This window comes from Syngnathoides biaculeatus, chromosome 7, assembly GCF_019802595.1.
Source record: "Syngnathoides biaculeatus isolate LvHL_M chromosome 7, ASM1980259v1, whole genome shotgun sequence".
Lineage (NCBI taxonomy): Eukaryota > Metazoa > Chordata > Actinopteri > Syngnathiformes > Syngnathidae > Syngnathoides > Syngnathoides biaculeatus.
In genome coordinates this window covers 20,134,495-20,150,728 of record NC_084646.1, presented here as the reverse complement: position 1 = coordinate 20,150,728, position 16,234 = coordinate 20,134,495, and the positions used below count along the sequence as shown (strand labels likewise).

The 16,234-nt window shown below is 43.6% G+C and overlaps 1 non-coding gene across 1 annotated transcript; it reads left to right on the top strand.

Annotated features, from left to right (window-relative positions):
- The first annotated feature begins 8,629 nt into the window (after positions 1 to 8,629).
- Positions 8,630 to 8,702, top strand: trnat-ugu (transfer RNA threonine (anticodon UGU)). The gene has a single exon. It is a non-coding gene; the product is annotated as a tRNA-Thr (tRNA).
- Positions 8,703 to 16,234: the final 7,532 nt, after the last annotated feature.

Sequence of the window (16,234 nt, the reverse complement as noted above, 5' to 3'; positions counted from 1 at the left end):
GTCGGGTTAACAACATGCTAAATATCATGTGTTAGGTGTCAGTGGCACTTTAACATTGAACTCTTGTGATGCGTGATGTCAGCCTTGTACTCATGAAGAGTACAAGCACTGTTACTTCTGCTCAAACATGATAGTAAAATGTTAATATTAATGTTCTTCAAACATTGTCTGGCGATTAAAACAAGGTTTAATGATGGCAACGCTTTCAGCCATGGAACAAATATTCCAAATATACATTTTTCCCTGCGGTGAATGTTGTTTTGAAAGACTTCTCAATAGTACCATTGTACCCCAATGGTCAGTTTCATTCAAAAATCCTCCCGTTCGTGTGCATACTTTGTTTTACTTTGGTGGCTTTGCGGTTGACAGCCAACATTTGTTGCATCACTCGAGACTCCAAACGAAATTATCGCACCTCCCTCGGGTCCATTTGAGCAAAAGCATTCTCAAATGTGGCGTAGACCTGCGCTTAATCCTCTTTAAGGTCTTACAGCCACAGTGGATCTGGTCGCAGAGATACAACCACTGTGTAAAAAAAGCAAGCTGCAAACTATACAATGTACTCTGTCCATCTCATTTAGCATTCACCAAAAGCTCGAGTGTGGCTTCGCACCATCCTGTTTCTGTTTTATGCCTCCCACCTCATGGCTCTCTGTTGCCTCACCTTTGTGGTCTGTGTTCGCATACACTCCCACAAAACCCTCTTGTTGCAGCTGCGGTTTGCGTCAGAAACGTGTTTGTGCATTTTGTGCTTGCGAGCCAATAGGCAAGTGTCTTGTTTTCCTGAGATATGGGCCCAATAAAATTAGCTCCAAGGCTTTAAGCAAGCCAGCAAGTGTGGGTAGAGAACGCAGAACAACACTTCTCTCCTGTGTGGTCAATTATTTCACTTTTTTCTTTTTCTTTCTTTTTTTTTTTTTTGGGCCATCAGTAACAATGGAATCTTTAATTCCATCCTTCAAGCAAAATTACTCCAAGTATATCAATTTATGTCTGCCGTGATTCAGATTGCTTCATGATGACCATCGTTATTATAATTATATTATGATTATTATTGGTTGGATGGTTAAGCAAATGTACATGTATTGAAAGACACCTTAAACACTTAAAACCTTAACGCCTGTTTTCTCTCTCTCTTGCATGCACAATCTTCCAAATAAGGGGCGAAGTGTGCTTGTGTCAAGCAGTTTGCCACTCCTGGATGAAGTGACATAAAACAAAGGATAATTTAAGTTTCGTGTAAGCACCAAAATGTTCAATCAAACTATATGCTAAGCAAATGTCTATAAGCTTAATGATAACATGTACATGAAGCTGTTTTGACTGGGACCCACACATGCATGTCGAAATTAAACATTTCAACAGCATCCGGCTGTCCACTGCGTTTACATACTACTGCTTTAAATGATTGGATGGAAACCTTAACTCTTTTGCTCTCTCAAACTTTCCGGAACACCCAAATGAGGCTATTTTCAACAGTTTGCAGTGAAAACAATCATGTGTAAATGGACATGAAACTGTGTCTTTAAGTCATCCAGTAGGCGTGATTGTGACGAACGTGTGGCATCTTTTATTTTTACACACTAGCAGTTGTAGAACGGTCTCACCCCTCCCAAAGCCGTGCCTGTGGCTGACCCTCCACACACGACGTCACAGTAATTGACAGTGACTGGAAATATGCGGCGTCATTGAGTGGCAACCTGTGTGACTAACAGGGTTAGGGCCTCCCTCTTTTCGAATGACCCTTCCTCCGAAGCCATCAGTGATATTCAATTTGTGTTAAAGCTCCCTTTGAGGAGCCCCAGGGGCCCGATTTGATTAAAATATTTTATGGAAAGCCCTCGGATAGCGTGAGGGTTTCGCTCCCTGCTTGAATTATAGTCAGAAATCATTATGGCCCGGCAGAGGTGTATGAACGCCTCTTGTCGTGAGACCCGAGAGGGAAAAGCTGAGGCCGGTGCCGGTTTCGCTTGTGCGCGACCGTGCAGCTTTTTTGACGGCTTGGCCTTGCGCGCTTGAGGCTAATCAGAAGTGATTCATGTCGGTGAGTTACAATGCTGCAGAGAATTGAATTTGTTTCATCTATGCTTCTTTCCATCACCTACCAGGGAATGAGCCACACCGCAAATCAATGGAGGCAAGACAATAGGCGCCGTTTGTAAAGGCACTTTTCCCACAGTCCTGTCTGTCACCAAAATGGACACACTCTGACGCAAGGACAAAGCGTCAGACAGACGCACACTCAACCTCGACTTCCGAGAGCTTCTACTGTAAGGCCCTTCCCGTTCCCCTCATGCCTCCATCATTGTCTGCTGCAGCCGTCGCCCCAACAAAAGATGCGTCCTCACTCCCTCGTTGCCTTAGCACCGCAGAGTAATAAAACGTAACCATGTTACTTCATAAAGGAGAAGACTTTTTATGGCTGTTTGTGGGTTCTATATGTATAAGGAGTCTCTTTCACTGTCTCATTAAAACCCCCAAATTCTTCGCTAACGGTCTCTATCAGCCAGATCATTTGAATGAGGAGCCCCTCGTGAAACTCTGCTTTTGTTTTCTGAAAAATACTCTCCCAATATCGTTCAGATGCAGCAGAACGCCGTGCAACTGCAAGACCTTGATGACCTTTACCATAGTACTTGAAATTCCCTCACACAAAGAGAGACACATCAGTCACCCTGTGAAAAAGAAAAATGTACCGGGCACCAAGAGTGAAATTAGAAAAGATAAGGTTTTGCCCCCGGCCTGTAATGGTTTGAAAGACAGCCATGACAAAAGCGAGCACAAGTAGAAAACAAGAACAGGTGGTCTTTGCTGCGTTGCTGCATTGCCTCACTCCCAGACGGGAAATCAGACAGAGGGTTTTAGATTTCACTGATAGAGACCAGAGGTTTGTTTGCTCTGTTTATCTGCAAGATGTGGGAAAAGATGCCCGACCTCCATCCCCCTCCCCAAGTCAAACTCCAGCCCAGCAAATCAAGCACACAGAAATTATTTGTCTGGGAACACCAAACTAATAGGGTATGTGTTTTTCTACTTTCTCAAATGATTATTATTTTTTTTAATGACAGTCCACCTTTTGGCCAAAGTCTGTTGGGATAAGCTGAGCAAACACCAGCAGAAAACAATCACAGTATAGCAACGGCACACGTGACTACACGAATTGTTGGATTTTATCAACAGTACTTTTGAACTGTGCAGAAGGGCCACACAAGTAAGAAATGAGAGACAATGGGAGATGACAATGCAGGGCTAGTGTGCAAGGCAGTACCACCAAACTTGGACCGATGTGATCCATTAACCATCTGTCCCTATATTAAACAATACATGCTTACTGCTTTTCATTGGGTTGGTTCATATTTATGGGCTACTAGTATTTTGATTACTGCAGTTGTGACTTTATGATTGCAATTGCGTTGGTCAGTGATTAACCAAGTCACATTCCAACTGACTGTACATAGAGGTTTGGGTTACAATTGCTGTAAACTGTTGTTTACCGAGGATCCCCTGTACTGACAAAATATTGGAACATCCAGGCATTCCACAGCATGAAGAGGAAAAAAATTGGATTTGGTCCCGTTTTTTCTGGTGTAATAGGTTGCACTCTTCTGGCAAGATTATAATCTCTCAGCCTGAAGGTGTTCTGTGGGCTTGAGATCAGGGCGCTCGGATTCTTTGACAGCAACTCATTCAAGTATTTTGTCTTGGCCCTTGCTTTATGCCAGTGTTTCCCAACCAGCGGTACACATACATGTACTGGCATAGCAGTACTTATTCTGATTTTTTTTTTCATGTAACTGTAGTCTGGTATAGTTACTGAAAAAAGTCATCAAATTACAGGGTCATTCATGAAAAATTTAGATTTCATTACATTTTTACTGTGGGGAGACGGATGGGCACACTGCCTCACCTGGTAAACCGTTGGCCTCACAGTTCTGAAGACCCAGGTTCGATCCCAGCCTTGCCTGTGTGGAGTTTGCATGTTCTCCCTGTGCCTGCGTGGGTTTTCTCTGGGCATTCCGGTTATCTCCCACATCCTAAAAACATGCACCATTAATTGGACACTCTAAGTTGCCCCTAGGTGTGATTGTGAGAGTGGCTGTTTGTCTCTATGTGCCCTGCGATGGGCTGGCAACAGATTCAGGGTGTAACCCGCCTCCTGCCCGTTGACAGCTGGGATAGGCTCGAGCACTCCCCGCGACACGCGTGGGGATAAGCAGCAAAGAAAATCGATGGATGGTTGGATAGATGGAGAGAGAGAGACTGGGTGTTTTATAAACCAGGTTATTGGTGACACCATAGCTTAAATGGAAAGATACCACCATGGCCACTGGCTGAATGCTCGTGTTGCCTTCCCAACAGCGGGGGGATATTCAGGGACTTATTCATTTTGGATAACATTGATTAAGAAACCTGAGTTGTCAAAGGCTTTCAGACTGCTCGTGACTTTGGCTATGATGTAAATAAAATGAGTGCAAAGCAGCTTGTTGACTGGATTTGACAACATCAGTGCTCAGATGCCCTCCTTTGATGGTTTCTTTCTTAGGTTTACTTGGTTTTCATTGTTGCTGCGTCATCACGGTGACACATGCCAAATTTGTTAATGGAGTTTACTGGAAATGTTGCTTCAGTGCGTCACTGCAAGCTGCAGACAGAAAATGAACAATGGTGGGATGGTAAGAGAAAGTGCATGGAGATGATTCAACCACAATATCTGCAGACTAACATGCTGGGTTCAAAGTGTTAAACTCAGTGAGTGTGTGTGTGTGTCATATCCTTATCTTTTTGTGTGTCTTTTTGTGTGTGCGTCCGCGCATGCATCTGCCCATGCGTACGTGTCGTAGGTATGTCGTAACCAGAGGAGAGCGATGACAGACGAGTGAGGGGGAGATGAGGTTAGCAAATCCTGCAATAAGCAGGCATTCAGATGTTTGCTGATGCTGCCGATGTGGGCTGTACGCATGTCTGAGTGAAGGTTATTCAACAGCGTTTGTGTATGTGTGTGTGTGTGTGTGTGTGTGTGTGTGTGCGTGTCAGGGTTCTACTTGGGCGAGCTTGAAGAATGCCCATGTGGCGGTAGAAGACAGAACCCCTTTCATGACGTGCAGCCCCCATCACTCCCATCTTCCGAGGACCCCCACCTTCCAATTTATTCCCCTGACTCACTTCCTCCATTATTTGCAGGAAGCATTCTTTCAAAGAAAGTGGACACACACTTTCCAGTTGATTTGAAATTCACCTCCACCTCCTCTTTACCAGCTCCTGCTTTTGCATTACAGCCATCAGTGGCAATTCACCGACACGTACCGAGACCCCCGGCAGCAGGCAGGTCCTGCCGCTTTAAAGGGCAGCAGCTAATTAGCCATAATGACTTCCATTTTGCCCCTGGCCTCACATCACACCTTTGATGCCAACGGCTTGGCGGGAATACCCAGCAATTTTCCCGATGTAATTGCTTTGTAGCGGAGGGGGCTGCATGTGGGAATTACAGTATTTTAGTTTGTTCCCATTGAGTGATAAGGGTTCCTGCCTCATATTCCTGACAGAAGCTCATAAAATTAAAATTTTTCACAAAATTTATAATTGCAACTTTATCCTGGAAACTTTCAATGTAAAACTATACACAATTCATATATGATACTGATCCACTTGTGTTTTTTTAAGACCATACTAAATGGGTTTTTATATGTAGTTTTACACCCCCCACACAATTTAAACTCATTGTGAATGTATTAAAACATAATAAGATTGGACTTTCAAAGTCCAGCATTCCCACGCTCACTCTCAAGAGATGGGAGGGAGACGCTCGTAGAACAGACTGGCGGAGATCTCCAAATAAGAGGCTGAGCGTACTCAAGCTTCAAGCTGTTTACTTGTCACTCCCAGTCGGTTTGCTGTAAAATGAACACAAAAGCCTATTAAATGTATATTTAAACAACAAAATGTTCACAAAAGTACAACATTGCAGGAATATTCTCTCTGCTTTATGGGCTTTGGAGGAAGCCTTATCTGTTTTTGCTTTACTTTTTTCTTTTATTCATTCCTTCTTTTCTTTACTTGTCTTGTCAATTCTTCTCTCTTCTGTTTTCCTGTTTTCTCTTGCTGCATCTACATCTTGTAGAGCTCACTGTTGCCCTGCATGGGAAATGGGCTTTCTCTTGTATACTTGTACTTTTTGTACACTCACTAATAACTTGTTTACAACTTTGGTTCTCAAACCAATCAGTTTTCAATGCAATCAACAAGTGGCAGCGTCACCATCTCATTTATTGTTTAGCACAGGGGTGCCAGACTTTTTTTTACCCCAAGATCTACTTCTCAAGCATCCAGCATCTCGCGATTGACTAGTGGGGGGTGAGGTTTTCTTTTTTTTTTAGAATGACCAATGATGAAATAGAATGACCTGATCACAAAGATCTACCCACGACAAAAATGCAAAACATGTTTCTTTTAAAGTAGATTGAGGATTCTTTATGTGTAAATGTATGTCTGTGTGCCTTGGATTACTGCATGAGCCAATATTACGCGACATAATTCACATTTTTGTAACTATCTGAGTTCACGTTGATGATCACTAAACACGATACAAATGAAAATGCACACCTTGGTTGTGTCACTCACGTCAGTGGATTCGTCCAACTGCACTGAGAAATAATCTCTGATGTCCGTCCAGACATAAGACATGGCTTCACAGCGCCGTTACAGCTACAGAGATTTTATTGAAGATAATATTTCCGCTTAATTTTTAAAAAATCGGAACAAGGAGTCAGCTATGGCTCTTTTCTCGTCTTGGAAGGACTTCTTGTTATTAGCGATGTGACGAATGTGGAACGATGCTTTGGTGGCGGCTTTCCCTGCTGAACTGTATTGTGAAAAGTGACTGCTGTGCGGCAAATTGGGATTTTAGTTCGTTCACTTTTCTCATTCTCAGCTTGCTTTTCGGCGGAATGCCGGGGTCATATTTTCCAATAACAGTTCGAAAATGGTGCGACACATTTCACTCTACTGGTAGATGAGGCAAACGCACTTCGAAAATGAGATTGTTAAAAAGTTCTCCGCCTCCCATTCTGTATGAAAGTGATTCATTTTTGTCTCTTTACTGGAGCATCCGTACTCATGTTTGTTAAGATTTCTTAATCGAGAGCTTAAAATAGGGGGGAACTCAATGACAGCGTGTTTTCCTGTCCTGTTGTTGTTTGAGCTAAAGTTAAAAAAAAAAATACGGCTGATGTCTTTTTTTTTTTTTTCCTCGGCCGAAACTGCCTCGCGATCGACGCATTGAGCACCCCTGGTTTAGCACGTTGGTGTGAATGTGAGCCTAAATAGTTGGTCTGTATGTGTCTTGCTCTTGGCTGGAGACCATGATGAGATGTCAGACATTGTTTGTGGTATCTGCTGCTGTTGAGTTAGTGTGTGTTTGTTCCTATCTTTTGCCCAATGTCTGCTGGCATTGTTAAAATGAATTTTAAAAATATAAACTCCTACGCCAATGTCATTACATTTGAAATATCTATCTCAGGATGCGGGATACACTGAAGAGGTTGCTTGCCAATCACAGACACCACCAAAACCACCTTTTTATATTTAGGAATAAAATAGGGCAGGATTTCCTTAGGCTGTTCAAAGTTACAGTACTTTTATAGTAATGCGTATTCTGACCTGGTTTCACCTGCTTGGAAGAATCTTGCATCTCCCATTTTCTGGGGTTAACAACATTACCACCACTTAAACCGTCCCTTAATGTCACCTTTGACCCCCAGTGTCCCTTGAGGAAAAGGTCGATAGGGTTCACTGGAGAACTCAAGAGGTAGAACCTGCTCAAATCTGTCAGCACACACAAGCACATACACACACACACACACGGACATTCTCAGACAGTGATGATGCTAGAAAGCCAGCACATCCCTTCCCAAGAGAGGATGGAGGAGCCGAGGAAAGATGAGGCAAGAAGTAAAGGGTTGGCGGGGTTAAGGTTTCCCCTCCATCATGCCTAAAATAGGTTTATCTCTGCCAGGGAGGTGTCTTTTTTTGTGTTGAGGAGGGAGAGGTTGCAGGCAGGGAAAGAAAAGAAAGATGATGGATTCCTGGGAGGAGGGTTGGGGCGGGGGGTGATGGGACCACCTGCGTCGCCTCCTTTGCCGGGAGATTATGCGGGCACACAAAGCGGCACAGGGAGGAGGGCAGCGGCATTGGGGGGAGCCCAGCCTTGGGAGTGAGTGGCGTGGAAAGTGGAGGTGGCGTGTGTGCCAGGGGTTTGCCACATAATGACAGCCCCCCCGCCACCTAACCTCTTACCCCCCCCCCCAGCCCCCTTGCGCCTTTCCCTTGTAACTGCCTCCTGCAGATTTTAACCTTCACACTTTCAAACCCTTTGTGCTGTAGGCTGATCCCATTCGTCCATATTGTATTTACTAATGCAGTACAGTTGTGTGTGTGTGTGTGTGTGTGTGTATCTATATCTATATATATATATGGAAATGGGAATAATTTAACTGCTGTTAATCAGTTCATATTTTGTCCCATATTTTTAGTTAGGAATAGCCCTAACTTGAATAAAACACAATAAAAGACAAAGCAAAGAATTTAAAACTGGTTTATAAATTAGTGTATGTATTGTAGTATTTGTTTTAGAGGCCCCGTAGCTCAGTGGTTAGAGCACTGGTTTTGTAAACCAGGGGTTGTGGGTTTGCATCCCACTGGGGCCTCCACTCCCTGAGAAGGGTTGTGTCCGGAAGGGCATCTGGTATAAAAAAAAATTGTGCCAAACATATCTGTGGTCACCCTGAAAGGGACAAGCCGAAAGAAACACATTGTAGTATTTGTTTTGAATGTGCCTGTAAGGGGTTTGGCCTCATAAGTGATGTCAGGAAGTTGATTCAAGTCACGAGATTTTTTTTGCTTACAGCAGCTCCTAGCGAGTGTTCTCATTCTGTATTAGTGAGTTTCAGTTTTTGTCCTGTTGAAAAAACAGCTGAAAGTACATCGGCAACTGTGGCTCTCCTTGCCCATATGCCAAGTCATTGCCGTACCTTACCCGTGCCATCATTTTCACTTCACTTGTTTAAGCTTCCTCATAAATCAAATTTTAGCTCTCAAAACAAAATAATAACGAGATGGTTCATCATTTTGTTATTATTAGGTTTATTGAAGACTCTAAAATGCACGGATATTAATGTGACTCGTTGATTGCCTGTAAGGGCTCTGTGATTGACTGGTGACCATTCCAAGGTGTACCCCCACCTCTCACCTCAAGTCATCTCTGGGTTCCAGCTCACATGTAACCCTAACAAGATCAAGCATTATTGAATTTGATGGATATTTTCCTTTTTTGTGAACTCTAACAATTGTGCTCAGCAGCCGGAAAGTCACTTTCCTAGTTCTGTACATTCTAGTGTCATCATCACATTTTTTTTAACATGATTGGAATGATCCTGTGTTGGCATCTGGGGACGCAAATATGCAAAGAAAAACGAAAAAAAAAAACACTTTGAGGGTTTCTTTCATTCAATCTTTCCAACTATACATATGGGGCGGCACGGTGATCCAGCTGGTAAAGCGTTGGCCTCGCAGTTCTGAGGTCCCTGATTCAATCCCGCCCCCACCTGTGTGCAGTTTGCATGTTCTCCCCGTGCCTGCATGGGTTTCCTCCGGGCACTCCGGTTTCCTCCCACATCCCAAAAACATGCAACATTAATTGGACACTCTAAATTGCCCCTAGGTGGGATTGTGAGTGCGGCTGTTTGTCTCGATGTGTCCTGCGATTGGCCGACAACCAGTTCAGGGTGTACCCCGCCTCTTGCCCGTTGACACCTGGGATAGGCTCCAGCACTCCCCGCGACCCTCGTGAGGATAAACGGCAAAGAAAATGGATGGAACTATACATATGTTGTTTTACAATAATTAAATCCATGTGTAATTTCAAATGTAACCGTCATCGAAATAGCCAAGCTTGTGGTCGCCAAAATCTGCGCGGGCAATGAAAGTCACACTTTGATTATGTTTAAGTGTCTGTCTGCAGCCTCCATTTTTACCTGCATCCCCTTTCAGCTTACATTTGCTATCAAAAATCCTACGCTTAGTACATTTTCTTTGCAATGAAAAACATTTTATATGAATGTATGCTGCCATGCTTCCTTTAAACGCTTCACATGATGAAGTTTAAAGTCTTATACAGGGTCTCACCAAACCCCAAAACATGCCCTTTTAGTAATCATTAATCATATACTTAATTTTGGGTGAGGTTTTTAATCGACATAGATAAAAGTCTTTAACAAGTTAGATTAAAGATGGAAACGGTACTTCTTCTTCTTCTTCTTCTCCTTTCGGCTTGTCCGGTTAGGGGTCACCACAGAATGTCACCTCAGATGATCGCTCATATTTGTTTGACAGTTTTTACGTTGGATGCCCTTCTTGACGCAACCCCTCTGCATTTTAGCCGGGCAGAGAAGCTTACAGAATCTGGTATTCCCCGGCGTTCTCCGATCCAAGTACTGACCAGGGCAAAACCCGGTTAGCTTCCGAGATCGGGTGTTCTCAGGGTAGCGTGGCAGTAAGCCTTTCTCCAACTACAGTACTGTATTTAAAAAAACATCAACTGCTGTTTTCCACATCACTCAAGCAGAGTTCAACAGTACACTTGGGATCATTTAATGACATCAAAGTTTTCCTTCATTAGTCTCCACTGTAGACCCTGTAGATTGATTTATTTTGCACCCGAACGACACTTTGAATTTGCACGTAAATTCAATATCATTCATCCATTTTTGATACAATTGATCCTGTTCAAGGTTGATGGGAGCAGAACCTTATGCGAGCTGACCTTAGGCAAAAGGGTTAGTTGAATAGGCAATCCAGGCCACATATTGTATAGACAGTATCCAAACAAGCATGCACACGTACGTTACACATGAGCAAACCACTATACACAATCAGTGACTTTTTGGAGATGCTATTTTGTCCTTTTTTAAGAGGAAGAAACGGCATTGTTAGCAAAAGTTAAAGAGTTTCCGCCCAGTTTGATGTTTTGGCATTCAATCACTTTCCTCATCCATCAGTGTAGCCAGTAAAATTGATGCATTGTGGTTAAACTACCACGTGTTGAGTTCGGTGCCACAGCTGTGGATCCTGGTCCTCAGAGTGGACATTACTATCAATGATGGCTCAGGCGCTTTTGTCTTCGGGTCAAGATAAATAGCTGTCTCTGGTTAATTATTCCGTAGCCAGACATTGGACTGCATGTGAACCTCAACTAACGGGTAACTTCTCTATCAGTGTACAATGACTCCTTCTAGACGTCCCCATTCACTGCAGCCTGTTTTGGAGTCTAATAATTAACAAGTTGCTTTTGTCTTTCTGCTGATGCGGCCTATTAGCAGAGCAACAAGAGCATCTTGGGCCAGGTCTGGCTCATGCCAACTTTGATTGAGCTCTTAGGTGAAAGTCCCCAACCCCACCACCACCAACAGCATCTTGTCACTTTACATCGCTCTCCTCTGGGATGTGTGAGGAATCTGCTTTCCTCAGCAAATTGTCAAGGGAAAGGAGAGAACAGATGGAGAAAGAACAGAGAGGCAGGCGCTGTTTCTCAAGTTATTCTTATTTTAATTTGATTTTTAGCAGACCACGCTTAAGTTCCCATTACATCTTTATGGCAGTTACGAACGTTAACGTTAAAATAGTAACTGAACTATTACTACATGTTTTATAACGGGCAATTTTTGGGACCAGGAGCAAATTAGCTTGCATTTTTTTTTTGTAAATGGGAGCATTTGTTTTGAAATAAGAACAACCTGAAAGTCAACTAGCATCACGGAATCCATTGTTTTTGTTTTGCTTTTTTTTTTCCTCACCTGGATGCAGTACGTCAGATCAAAGTCCTAAAAAATAACAGCCATAGTTTATGAAGGAGGCACAGAAGTTAATCTCCTAGACCTACAAAAACAGTTTCTGGGCTGTTAGAGGTTTGGATTTGGTCCTGGGGTACTCCACACAGACAACAGAAGACATAACCTGTACAATCCATACACACAGTCGCAGTAAAAATAAATAAAAAGAAATCTTAATTTTTATGTCTCTATGAGCCAGCAGTACAAACTGATACATACTTTCCATTTTTACAGTACAATTACAATGGAGCCTTTGAAACATAATGTGGCGATTTAAAGATGATTAAAATATATACTGAAGTATTTACAGCAAAAGCTATCAATCAGCTGTGTGAGTTTAAAACTTTAGTTAGTTACACAATCTCTCAGCTCTTATTTGTAAGCCACATGTGATGCTCATTGAAGTCTGAGCATGAAAATGACCAAATTGGTTGTTAATGCCACCGTGATGGAAGCAAATCTCCATTCCTTCCAGTCCCGAGTGAGTTATCTTCATGGCATGTCCTAATTTTAGCTCACACGTGTGTTTGCGTGTCGCCGTGACACAAGTGTGTGATCATAATGATGAGGATGAGCCCGCATTCCTCCCCTCAGCACGCTTCACTCTCTTTCACTTCGCCGCCACGCAGACCTCCTGCTGTCACGTAATAAATATTTAGGGCCATAATCAATTTGCAATGCTTGGGGAGCCTCGCTCATCATTTGGCCTAATAAAGAAGAAGGGAGGGAGAAGAAGGCTTCCTGTGAATGTGGCGAGGGTGCGCGGCAAAGATGGGAGAACAGGGGGGCTATTAGAGAGATAAAAGAAAAGTGGCTTCCCGCGGCGCAAAAAGTATTCATGGATTGACAGAGTGGTCATGGAGGATAGGCGAGGGTCCAGCGCTCTGTTGAGCCGAAGCTCCGTCATTCTGGCTTTTCTTGCCGACGCGCCTCGCCAAGGGGGGCTCCCTTTGTGGCCGAGCAGCAGGTAGCGGTGGAGTGGCAGGTCAACTGTTGGACCAAGCCAGCAAGCCCCCTTTTCTCCCACTCACTCCTGCTGAGTTTTGCTCTCCACACGCTACTCACCATCGTGGGAGCGAGAATTCTCCACTAGCATACAATTGGACTTTTAGAATATAGCGTCGCATGTATAACTGTTTTAATTTTGATGTGTTGCTCCCCTTGTCTTTTTTGGGTGAAGTAGCCGAATCTAGGTATGCATTAACATTTAAGAACTAAAGACGTTTTGATGACACTTTGTAGCCAGAGTACTTTATAACCCATCAAGATATTGTAGCAAGTCTCCACGTTCAATAGTTTCCAGCTTTTTCTCTTCAGCGCTTTTCTCAGCGGGTGGCTTGTCAGGCCACCGGGTAGCAGAATAGCGTTGCCCACATAACTGGAAGCCAAGACGAATAAGGCCCCTCAGCGTGGTGCCCAGCGTGAGTGTTACCCCCAGAGGGGAGCTTGACCGAAGGCTGCAAATACCTTTCATTGGCGCCTGGCAGGCCAGTGCCTTTCTCTCAGTGTCCTGCTGCTGAAAAATTTGTTATCCCCCTCAGAGTTTCTTTCTGGGCAGTGTCAGCCGCTGTGGCCCCGCCGGGAGATTTGTTGATAGGATAACTTGATTAGATGACAAGATGGATGACACGGTGGCCATTGGCAGCGCACAAGAAGGTGATGACTCCTCTCCCTAACCCCTCAATCAATCGGCCTGGCCTCTCCTGATGCCTGTTTGATGCAGATTTGAGGACTTTTTGCTTTGCAGCCTCCAGGCACCCAAACAACTTTTAGTCACCGTCTGTCAATGTGTTTTTAATTCCCTCTCAATTGATGTAAAACCACAAGGTTTTCATGGAATTTGCTCAGCCGGTTTCAGTGAAGTAATTTAAATGTTGTATTGTTCATACACTGCCTTGACTTACAAGTTTAATCCAGTAATTACTTCTGTGAGCACATTGTAACTTAGTTGTATGGCAAATCGAATTTGCCCATTGAAATGAATTGAATTGCCAAGTATTTATTCCAGCCTCCAGAAAAGCACCTCAATTTTTTTAGGTTTTCAATGGAGAAAAATAACACTACTGTCAAAAACATAATACTGTAATCCTTCATTTGTTGCAAACTTTAGGTTCTGTGCCACCCTCACGATAAGTAAAATCTGGAAAGTTACTGCCAGATATTTTAGATACAGCAAAACAAAATATTTTTGTACACTGTGGATTTTATTTCTTGTCAAATTATTTTATTTTTAATTTTGTGTTAAGTGAGAAAATGTTTATTATATCACCCCAAAAATTACAGCCTACCCTAAAATTGTGCAATATGGTGAATTATAGGTGACAAAAAAATCTGGAATATGATGAGGGAACATTGGACGGCAAAACATAATACAGAATATAAAGATCAACTGTGAATCTATAGTGAGGATAAGCGGTAGGGAAAATGGATGACAATAAATCATGTGTAATAACTGTGCCAAATGTAGTCGGGTTTTTTGTTGTTGATGTTTTCATTTCTTATTCCTGTTCTGCTGTTAAGTTGAATAGAAAGGAGAATAAGTATCCTTTTTCTGCCACAGCACTTTTACTATGTCACAGTGGAATTTTTAACCTGCCGCGGTGGTTTCTCAGTCCGTATTAGAATGGATATTTATTGAAAATCAGACTCGATCAGTCAAACAGAACAAGGTTTCTAAAGGGAAAACAAAAGGCAAGGCATTAGCTAAACACAGTCACCGTGATTTGATGGGCGCATAAGCGCCCGCGCGCCATCACACTCGCAAATTTGCACAGTCAAGCACGAAAAATCACATGCGTAAAATTTGTTACAACTAGAAATACATAGACAATGAAAGACGTCGCTTATTTTGTGTAGTCTTGACCAATGTTCCCTCTAAGCTGCACCACTGCACACTGGTTGCACACTCTCAGCGCACATGAAAACGATCCAGCGCATTGAACCACAGCCTGACGTCTTTTTTTTTTTTTTTCCCACGGAAGCACACGGTCTCTAACAACGAGCTGCTGCTCAGCCTACTTCTACATCCTAGTTTACCTGATACCGGCCCCCTCCGCTCTTAAAGGGGTACACTCATATTTACAAACGGAACACACTTCCGCAACTTTATATCTGAGGGCATGACTGGTGGACCATACTCATAACTTTATATCTGCAGGCCTGACTGACCACACCCGTACATTTTTCAAATGTGAGTGACTGTAAACAAGATGAGGAAAGCAAATTATATATAATTATATACAGTAAATGATACATTAGGTATGAGTGTTGTATGGGGAAGTAGTGCTACACTCTGTGAGGGAAGGACAAGATAAACCTAACCCAGACAACCAACAACTCCCCCCGTCCCCCCATAATCAACCCACGTGCCACAAACCCCACACCCAGGAGAGCAAGACAACCCCACCGCGCCATTCCCAGCCCGAGGGTGAGGTAGTGTCCCATGTTTGATAGAAAGGAGGGGGACAGTGGCACCCGACAAGGGACATTAAGGCCAGGGGGAACCCAGGGAGCAGCCATGGGCCATGAGAGGGGAGCCCCAACACCAAGAGGCCATCCAGCCTGAGGGACCCAGCCACAGCAGCACTGCCATGAGGGTAGTTCCTCACTGGTGCTTTAAGGCTTTACCCTGTGTATCAGCGCTCCCCCAGTAGTGTGGTAGATTAAAATCAAGAGAGACCAGTAAGCATTGGGGGTGGGGGGGACAGCAACCAACCCCACCATGCCGCCACTCCACCCAAGACCACCCATCCTCCAGAGATGGGTGTATGCAGTGTATTAAAAGTAAGGGCATGACTGTGTGTAATGCATTAAAATCTTGAGGGGCAGGCAAAGTGGAGGGGCAGGGGTTTCTGTACCGGGAAACAGCACTGACTTACTGAAACCCTGTCCGACACCCACACCCCTTAACCTACACTGGCTCCCACCCCAGAATGTGGGAGGTGGATTCCCACCCCCATACTAAGCAGGGAGGAAACCCTACAGCAGGAGGCATAGCCCACAGGGGAACACTTGCCTCCCCACGAGAACAGGAGGAGGCAACCGCGGCGGGATGCAAGGAACAGAGAGGAGGAAGGAGTGCCGAGGGGTTACAGGGGGGTTCCACTGACCCCCACCATAATGTACACCAATGATTTTGGTTTTCGGTTGCACAGAAACTCATATTTTAGACTGCGGGTTTCCACTTTCCCCGAGATTGTGCATATTTGGGAACCCAATCAGAATTGACCTCCCAAATATTCACAATCATTACTGGTCAAAGAAAATCATATTAAACTGTAAAAATAAACATCTATTAATATCAATCTGGATAAATCTCATCATAGTATATATTGGTTTAAAAATATCAGCAG